The 9,653-nt window shown below is 39.2% G+C and overlaps 1 non-coding gene across 1 annotated transcript; it reads left to right on the forward strand.

Moving 5' to 3' along the window:
* Nucleotides 1–4,804: 4,804 nt before the first annotated feature.
* LOC130983376 (small nucleolar RNA R71) lies at nt 4,805–4,908 on the forward strand. Its single transcript, XR_009087371.1, has one exon. It is a non-coding gene; the product is annotated as a small nucleolar RNA R71 (small nucleolar RNA).
* Nucleotides 4,909–9,653: the final 4,745 nt, after the last annotated feature.

A 9,653-nucleotide genomic window follows, 5' to 3' on the forward strand; every position in this document is an offset into this window, starting at 1 on the left:
CACCTTGTAAATCTCAGTCAGGCAGACTCAAATGGGTATAGTGATAAACGAATAAAGCATAAAGATAAAGATAGAGATACTTATGTAATTCATTGGTAGGAGCTTCAGATAAGCGTATGAAGATGCCTTCCCTTCCGTCTCTCTGCTTTCCTACTATCTTCATCCAATCCTTCTTACTCCTTTCCATGGCAAGCTCGTGTAGGGTTTCACTGTTGTCAGCAGCTACCTCCCATCCTCGCAGTGAAAGCTAATGCTCACGCACTCTGTCACAGTACGGCCAATCACCGGTTTGGTTCCCGCCCCTGTTGGAATAGAATCCCTCTTTTGCGTCTGTCACTAACGCCCAGCAGGTTAGAGTTTGAAGCACGTCACAGTCATTCAATCATTGAATCCTACTCAGAATACCACAGACAAGGTTAGACCTTCCGGATTCTCTTGAATGCCGCCATCAAGTCCTGCCTCTACCACGAAGATTCCGATTAAAGAATCCAAGAGATATTCACTAAGCCTTGGTTGCTTATAGAACAAGAATGGTTGTCAGTCACCTTGTTCATAGGTGAGAATGATGATGAGTGTCACGGATCATCACATTCATCAAGTTGAAGAACAAGTGATATCTTGGATAAAGAACAAGCGGAATTGAATAGAAGAACAGTAGTAATTGCATTAATACTCGAGGTACAGCAGAGCTCCACACCTTAATCTATGGTGTGTAGGAACTCCACCGTTGAAAATACATAAGAACAATAGTGATCATTGGTTTCGGCCCCAGAGAGGGAACCAGAAGAACCAAGATGAAAATACAATAGTAAAAGGTCCTATATATAGAAAACTAGTAGCCTAGGGTGTACAGAGATGAGTAAATGACATAAAAATCCACTTCCGGGCCCACTTGGTGTGTGCTTGGGCTGAGCAATGAAGCATTTTTCGTGTAGAGACTCTTCTTGGCGTTTAACTCCCGTTTTGGTGCCAGTTTGGGCGTTTAACTCCCATTCTTGTGCCAGTTTGGGCGTTTAACGCTGGGAATTCTGAGGGTGACTTTGAACACTGGTTTGGGCCATCAAATCTTGGGCAAAGTATGGACTATCATATATTGCTGGAAAGCCCAGGATGTCTACTTTCCAACGCCGTTGAGATCGCGCCAATTGGGCTTCTGTAGCTCCAGAAAATCCACTTCGAGTGCAGGGAGGTCAGAATCCAACAGCATCTGCAGTCCTTTTCAGTCTCTGGATCAGATTTTTGCTCAGATCCCTCAATTTCAGCCAGAAAATACCTGAAATCACAGAAAAACACACAAACTCATAGTAAAGTCCAGAAAAGTGAATTTTAACTAAAAACTAATAAAAATATAATAAAAACTCAACTAAAACTACCAAAAACATATTAAAAACAATGCCAAAAAGCGTACAAATTATCCGCTCATCACAACACCAAACTTAAATTGTTGCTTGTTCTCAAGCAACTGAAAATCAAATAAGATAAAAAGAAGAGAATATACTATAGACTCCAAATTATCAATGAAACTAAGCTCCAAATTAGATGAGCGGGACTAGTAGCTTTTTGCCTCCGAACAGTTTTGACATCTCACTTTATCCTTTGAAATTCAGAATGATTGGCTTCTTTAGGAACTCTGAATCCAGATAGTGTTATTGATTCTCCTAGTTAAGTATGATGATTCTTGAACACAGCTACTTATTGAGTCTTGGCCGTGGCCCAAAGCACTCTGTCTTCCAGTATTACCACTGGATACATACATGCCACAGACACATAATTGGGTGAACCTTTTCAGATTGTGACTCAGCTTTGCTAAAGTCCCCAATTAGAGGTGTCCAGGGTTCTTAAGCACACTCTTATTGCCTTGGATCACAACTTTATTTCTTTCTTTCTTTCTTTTTCTCTTTCTCCCTTTTTTTTTTCGTTTTTCTCCTTCTTTTTTCTCTTTTTTTTTGTATTCACTGCTTTTTCTTGCTTCAAGAATCATTTTTATGATTTTTCAGATCCTCAGTAACATGTCTCCTTTTTCATCATTCTTTCAAGAGCCAACAATTTTAACATTCATGAACCACAAATTCAAAAGACATATGCACTGTTTAAGCATACATTCGGAAAACAACAAGTATTGTCACCACATCAAACTAATTAAGCTAGTTTTAAAGATGAATTTGAAATCCTGTACTTCTTGTTCTTTTGTGATAAAAACAGTTTTCATTTAAGAAAGGTGATGGATTCATATTCATAGCTTCAAGGCATAGACACTAAGACACTAATGATCATAAGACACAAACATGGATAAACATAAAGCATAATTTTCGAAAAACAGAAGAATAAAGAACAAGGAGATTAAAGAACGGGTCCACCTTAGTGATGGCGGCTCTTTCTTTCTCTTGAAGATCCTATGGAGTGCTTGAGCTCCTTAATGTCTCTTCCTTGTCTTTGTTGCTCCTCTCTCATGATCCTTTGATCTTCTCTAATTTCATGGAGGAGAATGGAGTGTTCTTGGTGCTCCACCCTTAGTTGTCCCATGTTGGAACTCAATTCTCCTAGGGAGGTGTTGATTGCTCCCAATAGTCTTGTGGAGGAAAGTGCATCCCTTGAGGTATCTCAGGGATTTCTTGATGAGAGGGGTCTCTTGTTTGCTCCATCTTCTTCTTAGTGATGGGCTTGAGGTCATGCCTTCTCAGTTGAACCGGCTTTGGATGCCATAAATGGTTATGGAAAAACAAAAAGCAATGCTTTTACCACACCAAACTTAAAAGGTTTGCTCGTCCTCGAGCAAAAGAGGAAAGAAGAGAGTAGAAGAAGAAGAAATGGAGTAGATGGATGTGAGTGGTGAAGAGGTATTGAGGTGATTGGTGGATGGGTGAAGAAGAATAGAGGGTGGTGAGGTTTGTGGGGATCCTGTGGGGTCCACAAATCCTTAGGTGTCAAGGAAAAGTCATCCCTGCACCAAATGGCATCAAAAATCACGTTTTGAGCCAATTCTGGCGTTAAACGCCGGGCTGGTGCCCATTCCTAGCGTTTAACGCCAGGTTCTTGCCCTTCTCTGGCGTTTAACGCCAGTCTGGTGCCCCTTTCTGGCGTTAAACGCCCAGAATGGTGCCAGACTGGGCGTTAAACGCCCAACTGCTAGCCTCACTGGCGTTTAAACGCCAGTGAGTTCTTCCTCCAGGGTGTGCTATTTTTCTTCCTGTTTTTCATTCTGTTTTTGCTTTTTTCATTAATTTTGTGACTTCTTATGATCATCAACCTACAAAAAAAGATAAAATAACAAAGGAAAATAGTTAACTATAAAACATTGGGTTGCCTCCCAACAAGCGCTTCTTTAATGTCAGTAGCTTGACAGAGGACTCTCATGGAGCCTCATAAATGATCAGAGCAATGTTGGAACCTCCCAACACCAAACTTAGAGTTTGAATGTGGGGGTTCAACACCAAACTTAGAGTTTGGTTGTGGCCTCCCAACACCAAACTTAGAGTTTGACTGTGGGGGCTCTATTTGTCTCTGATTTGAGGGAAGCTCTTCAAGCTTCCTCTCCATGGTGACAGAGGGATATCCTTGAGCCTTAAACACCAAGGATTTTTCATTCACTTGAATGATCAGTTCACCTCCATCAACATTAATCACAGCCTTTGCTGTGGCTAGGAAGGGTCTGCCAAGGATGATGGATTCATCCATGCACTTTCCAGGATCTTGTCTCTTTTGAGGTAATTTCTGCCTAGACAAGTTATCCAGTTCTTTGGTGAGCAAAGGAGGTTCATCCTCCCAAGTCTCATTTCCAAATAACTTGTCATTTAGCTTCATGATTGCTCCAAGGTATTTAGCAACTTGCTCTTCAGTGACATACTCATCCTCTTCAGAGGAAGAATACTCATCAGAGCTCATGAAGGGCAGAAGTAATTCCAATGGAATCTCTATGGTCTCATTTTGAACCTCAGATTTCCATGGTTCCTCATTGGGGAACTCAGAGGAGGTTGGTGTACGCCCATTGAGGTCTTCCTCAGTGGCGTCCACCTACTCTCTTTCCTCTCCATATTCGGCCATGGTTATGGCTTTGCACTCTCCTTTTGGATTTTCTTCTGTATTACTTGGGAGAGTACTAGGAGGGAGTTCAGTAACTTTCTTGCTCAGCTGTCCCACTTGTGCCTCCAAATTCTTAATGGAGGACCTTGTTTCGATTATGAAACTTTGAGTGGTTTTGATTAGATCAGAGACCATTGTTGCTAAGTCAGAGGTATTCTGCTTAGAACTCTCTGTCTGTTGCTGAGAAGATGATGGAAAAGGCTTGCTATTGCTAAACCTGTTTCTTCCACCATTATTATTATTGAAACCTTGTTGAGGTCTCTCTTGATTCTTCCATGAGAAATTTGGGTGGTTTCTCCATGAAGAATTATAGGTGTTTCCATAGGGTTCTCCTAGGTAATTCACCTCTTCCATTGAAGGGTTCTCAGGATCATAAGCTTCTTCCTCAGATGAAGCATCCTTAGTACTGCTTGGTGCATTTTGCATTCCAGACAGACTTTGAGAAATCAAATTGACTTGTTGGGTTAATATCTTGTTCTGAGCCAGAATGGCATTCAGAGCATCAATCTCAAGAACTCCTTTCTTTTGACTTGTCCCATTGTTCATAGGATTCCTTTCAGAAGTGTACATGAATTGGTTATTTGCAACCATTTCAATGAGCTCTTGAGCTTCTGTAGGCGTCTTCTTCAGATGAAGAGATCCTCCAGCAGAGCTATCCAAAGACATCTTGGACAGTTCAGAGAGACCATCATAGAAAATACCTATGATGCTCCATTCAGAAAGCATGTCAGATGGACATTTTCTGATTAATTGTTTGTATCTTTCCCAAGCTTCATAGAGGGATTCTCCATCCTTCTGTCTGAAGGTTTGAACTTCCACTCTAAGCTTACTCAATTTTTGAGGTGGAAAGAACTTTGCCAAGAAGGCATTGACTAGCTTTTCCCAAGAGTCCAGGCTTTCTTTAGGTTGTGAGTCCAACCATATCCTAGCTCTGTCTCTTACAGCAGAAGGGAATAGCATCAGTCTGTAGACCTCAGGGTCAACCCCATTAGTCTTGACTGTGTCACAGATTTGCAAGAACTCAGCTAAAAACTGGTGAGGATCTTCCATTGGAAGTCCATGGAACTTGCAATTCTGTTGCATTAAAGAAACTAATTGAGGCTTAAGCTCAAAGTTGTTTGCTCTAATGGCAAGGATAGAGATGCTTCTCCCATAGAAGTCGGGAGTAGGTGCAGTAAAGTCACCCAGCACCTTCCTTGCATTGTTGGCATTGTTGTTGTTTTCGGCTGCCATGTGTTCTTCTTCTTTGAAGAATTCGGTCAGGTACTCAACAGAGAGTTGTGCCTTAGCTTCTCTTAGCTTTCGCTTCAAAGTCCTTTCAGGTTCAGGGTCAGCTTCAACAAGAATGCTTTTGTCTTTGTTCCTGCTCATATGAAAGAGAAGAGAACAAGAAAATGTGGAATCCTCTATGTCACAGTATAGAGATTCCTTGAGGTGTCAGAGGAAAAGAAAAATAGAAGACAGAAGTAGAAAATTCGAACTTATCAAAGAAGAAGGAGTTCGAATTTTTCATTAAGGAATAGTGTTAGTCCATAATAGAAGGATGTGAGAAGAAGGGAAGTAATTTTCGAAAATTAAGTAAAAGATTTTAAAAACATTTTGAAAAATACTAGTTAATTTTTGAAAACCAAGAGTGGGAAAGAGATCAAGTGATTTTTGAAAAAGATTTTTGAAATTAGAAGTCAAAAAGATTTGATTGAAAACTATTTTGAAAAAGATGTGGTTAAGAAGATATGATTGGTTTCAAAAAGATGTGATTGAGAAGATATGATTTGAAAACAATTTTAAAAGATTTGATTTGAAAATTTTAAAAGGATTTGATTTGAAAACAATTTTTTAAAAGATATGATTTTAAAAATTAATGACTTGCCTAACAAGAAAAGATATGATTCAAACATAAAACCTTCCTCAACAGAAAAGGCAAAAAATATTCAATCAAATCATTAATTGTTAGTAAGTATCTTTGAAAAAGGAAAGAAATTGATTTTGAAAACATTTGATTGAAAAGATATGATTTGAAAAAGATTTGATTTTGAAAAACTTTGAAAACTTGAAAAAAAAATGATTTTGAAAACAAAATCTTCCCCCTTTGCCATCCTGGCGTTAAACGCCCAGAATGGTGCACATTCTGGCGTTTAACGCCCAAACTACTACCCTTTTGGGCGTTAAACGCCCAACCAGGCACCCTGGCTGGTGTTTAAACGCCAGTCTGTCCTTCTTCACTGGGCGTTTTGAACGCCCAGCTTTTTCTGTATAATTCCTCTGCTGTATGTTCTGAATCTTCAATTCTCTGTATTATTGACTTGAAAAGACACAAATTAAAAATATTTTTGGATTTTTAATAATAAGGACTAATCAAAATGCAACTAAAATCAAATAATAATGCATGCAAAACACAAAACTTAGCAGTTGTATGCTACTGGCACTAATGAGAATGCATATGAGACACACAAAACACTCAAGTCAAGAGAATTTAAAGATTAGAGTAAGAGATCATCAATAACATCTTGAAGATCAATGAGGACACATGCATGAATGCAATAAGAACAGAAACATGCAATTGACACTAGACTTAAGATGAGACTCTAGATTCAAACAAGAAATATTTTTGGATTTTATGATTTTGTAAATTTTTTTGTGCTTTTTTTCGAAAATTATATGGAAGAAGAAAATAAAGGTATCAAAATTCTTAATGAGAATTCCAGGAATCATGCAATGTTAGTCTAAAGCTTTAGTCTAAAGGAATTAGACATAGCTAGCTAAGCTTCAGCAGGACATTGCATTCAAGAGCTAAATTGATGATGATCAATCAACTTTGGTGATGATAAGAACATCACCTTGAAACACTAGAATTCATTCTTAAGAACTCTGAAAAAAAAAAAAATACCTAATCTAAGCAACAAGATGAACCGTCAGTTGTCCATACTCGAACAATCCCCGGCAACGGCGCCAAAAACTTGGTGCACGAAATTGTGATCACTACAACTTCGCACAACTAACCAGCAAGTGCACTGGGTCGTCCAAGTAATACCTTGCGTGAGCAAGGGTCGATCCCACGGAGATTGTTGGTATGAAGCAAGCTATGGTCACCTTGTAAATCTCAGTCAGGCAGACTCAAATGGGTATAGTGATAAACGAATAAAGCATAAAGATAAAGATAGAGATACTTATGTAATTCATTGGTAGGAGCTTCAGATAAGCGTATGAAGATGCCTTCCCTTCCGTCTCTCTGCTTTCCTACTGTCTTCATCCAATCCTTCTTACTCCTTTCCATGGCAAGCTCGTGTAGGGTTTCACTGTTGTCAGCAGCTACCTCCCATCCTCGCAGTGAAAGCTAATGCTCACGCACTCTGTCACAGTACGGCCAATCACCGGTTTGGTTCCCGCCCCTGTTGGAATAGAATCCCTCTTTTGCGTCTGTCACTAACGCCCAGCAGGTTAGAGTTTGAAGCACGTCACAGTCATTCAATCATTGAATCCTACTCAGAATACCACAGACAAGGTTAGACCTTCCGGATTCTCTTGAATGCCGCCATCAAGTCCTGCCTCTACCACGAAGATTCCGATTAAAGAATCCAAGAGATATTCACTAAGCCTTGGTTGCTTATAGAACAAGAATGGTTGTCAGTCACCTTGTTCATAGGTGAGAATGATGATGAGTGTCACGGATCATCACATTCATCAAGTTGAAGAACAAGTGATATCTTGGATAAAGAACAAGCGGAATTGAATAGAAGAACAGTAGTAATTGCATTAATACTCGAGGTACAGCAGAGCTCCACACCTTAATCTATGGTGTGTAGGAACTCCACCGTTGAAAATACATAAGAACAATAGTGATCATTGGTTTTGGCCCCAGAGAGGGAACCAGAAGAACCAAGATGAAAATACAATAGTAAAAGGTCCTATATATAGAAAACTAGTAGCCTAGGGTGTACAGAGATGAGTAAATGACATAAAAATCCACTTCCGGGCCCACTTGGTGTGTGCTTGGGCTGAGCAATGAAGCATTTTTCGTGTAGAGACTCTTCTTGGCGTTTAACTCCCGTTTTGGTGCCAGTTTGGGCGTTTAACTCCCATTCTTGTGCCAGTTTGGGCGTTTAACGCTGGGAATTCTGAGGGTGACTTTGAACACTGGTTTGGGCCATCAAATCTTGGGCAAAGTATGGACTATCATATATTGCTGGAAAGCCCAGGATGTCTACTTTCCAACGCCGTTGAGATCGCGCCAATTGGGCTTCTGTAGCTCCAGAAAATCCACTTCGAGTGCAGGGAGGTCAGAATCCAACAGCATCTGCAGTCCTTTTCAGTCTCTGGATCAGATTTTTGCTCAGATCCCTCAATTTCAGCCAGAAAATACCTGAAATCACAGAAAAACACACAAACTCATAGTAAAGTCCAGAAAAGTGAATTTTAACTAAAACTAATAAAAATATAATAAAAACTCAACTAAAACTACCAAAAACATATTAAAAACAATGCCAAAAAGCGTACAAATTATCCGCTCATCACAACACCAAACTTAAATTGTTGCTTGTTCTCAAGCAACTGAAAATCAAATAAGATAAAAAGAAGAGAATATACTATAGACTCCAAATTATCAATGAAACTAAGCTCCAAATTAGATGAGCGGGACTAGTAGCTTTTTGCCTCCGAACAGTTTTGACATCTCACTTTATCCTTTGAAATTCAGAATGATTGGCTTCTTTAGGAACTCTGAATCCAGATAGTGTTATTGATTCTCCTAGTTAAGTATGATGATTCTTGAACACAGCTACTTATTGAGTCTTGGCCGTGGCCCAAAGCACTCTGTCTTCCAGTATTACCACTGGATACATACATGCCACAGACACATAATTGGGTGAACCTTTTCAGATTGTGACTCAGCTTTGCTAAAGTCCCCAATTAGAGGTGTCCAGGGTTCTTAAGCACACTCTTATTGCCTTGGATCACAACTTTATTTCTTTCTTTCTTTCTTTTTCTCTTTCTCCCTTTTTTTTTTCGTTTTTCTCCTTCTTTTTTCTCTTTTTTTTTTGTATTCACTGCTTTTTCTTGCTTCAAGAATCATTTTTATGATTTTTCAGATCCTCAGTAACATGTCTCCTTTTTCATCATTCTTTCAAGAGCCAACAATTTTAACATTCATGAACCACAAATTCAAAAGACATATGCACTGTTTAAGCATACATTCGGAAAACAACAAGTATTGTCACCACATCAAACTAATTAAGCTAGTTTTAAAGATGAATTTGAAATCCTGTACTTCTTGTTCTTTTGTGATAAAAACAGTTTTCATTTAAGAAAGGTGATGGATTCATATTCATAGCTTCAAGGCATAGACACTAAGACACTAATGATCATAAGACACAAACATGGATAAACATAAAGCATAATTTTCGAAAAACAGAAGAATAAAGAACAAGGAGATTAAAGAACGGGTCCACCTTAGTGATGGCGGCTCTTTCTTTCTCTTGAAGATCCTATGGAGTGCTTGAGCTCCTTAATGTCTCTTCCTTGTCTTTGTTGCTCCTCTCTCATGATCCTTTGATCTTCTCTAATTTCATGGAGGAGAA

The sequence above is a fragment of the Arachis stenosperma genome, chromosome 5 (genome assembly GCF_014773155.1).
Source record: "Arachis stenosperma cultivar V10309 chromosome 5, arast.V10309.gnm1.PFL2, whole genome shotgun sequence".
In the NCBI taxonomy this organism is placed as follows: Eukaryota; Viridiplantae; Streptophyta; class Magnoliopsida; order Fabales; family Fabaceae; genus Arachis; species Arachis stenosperma.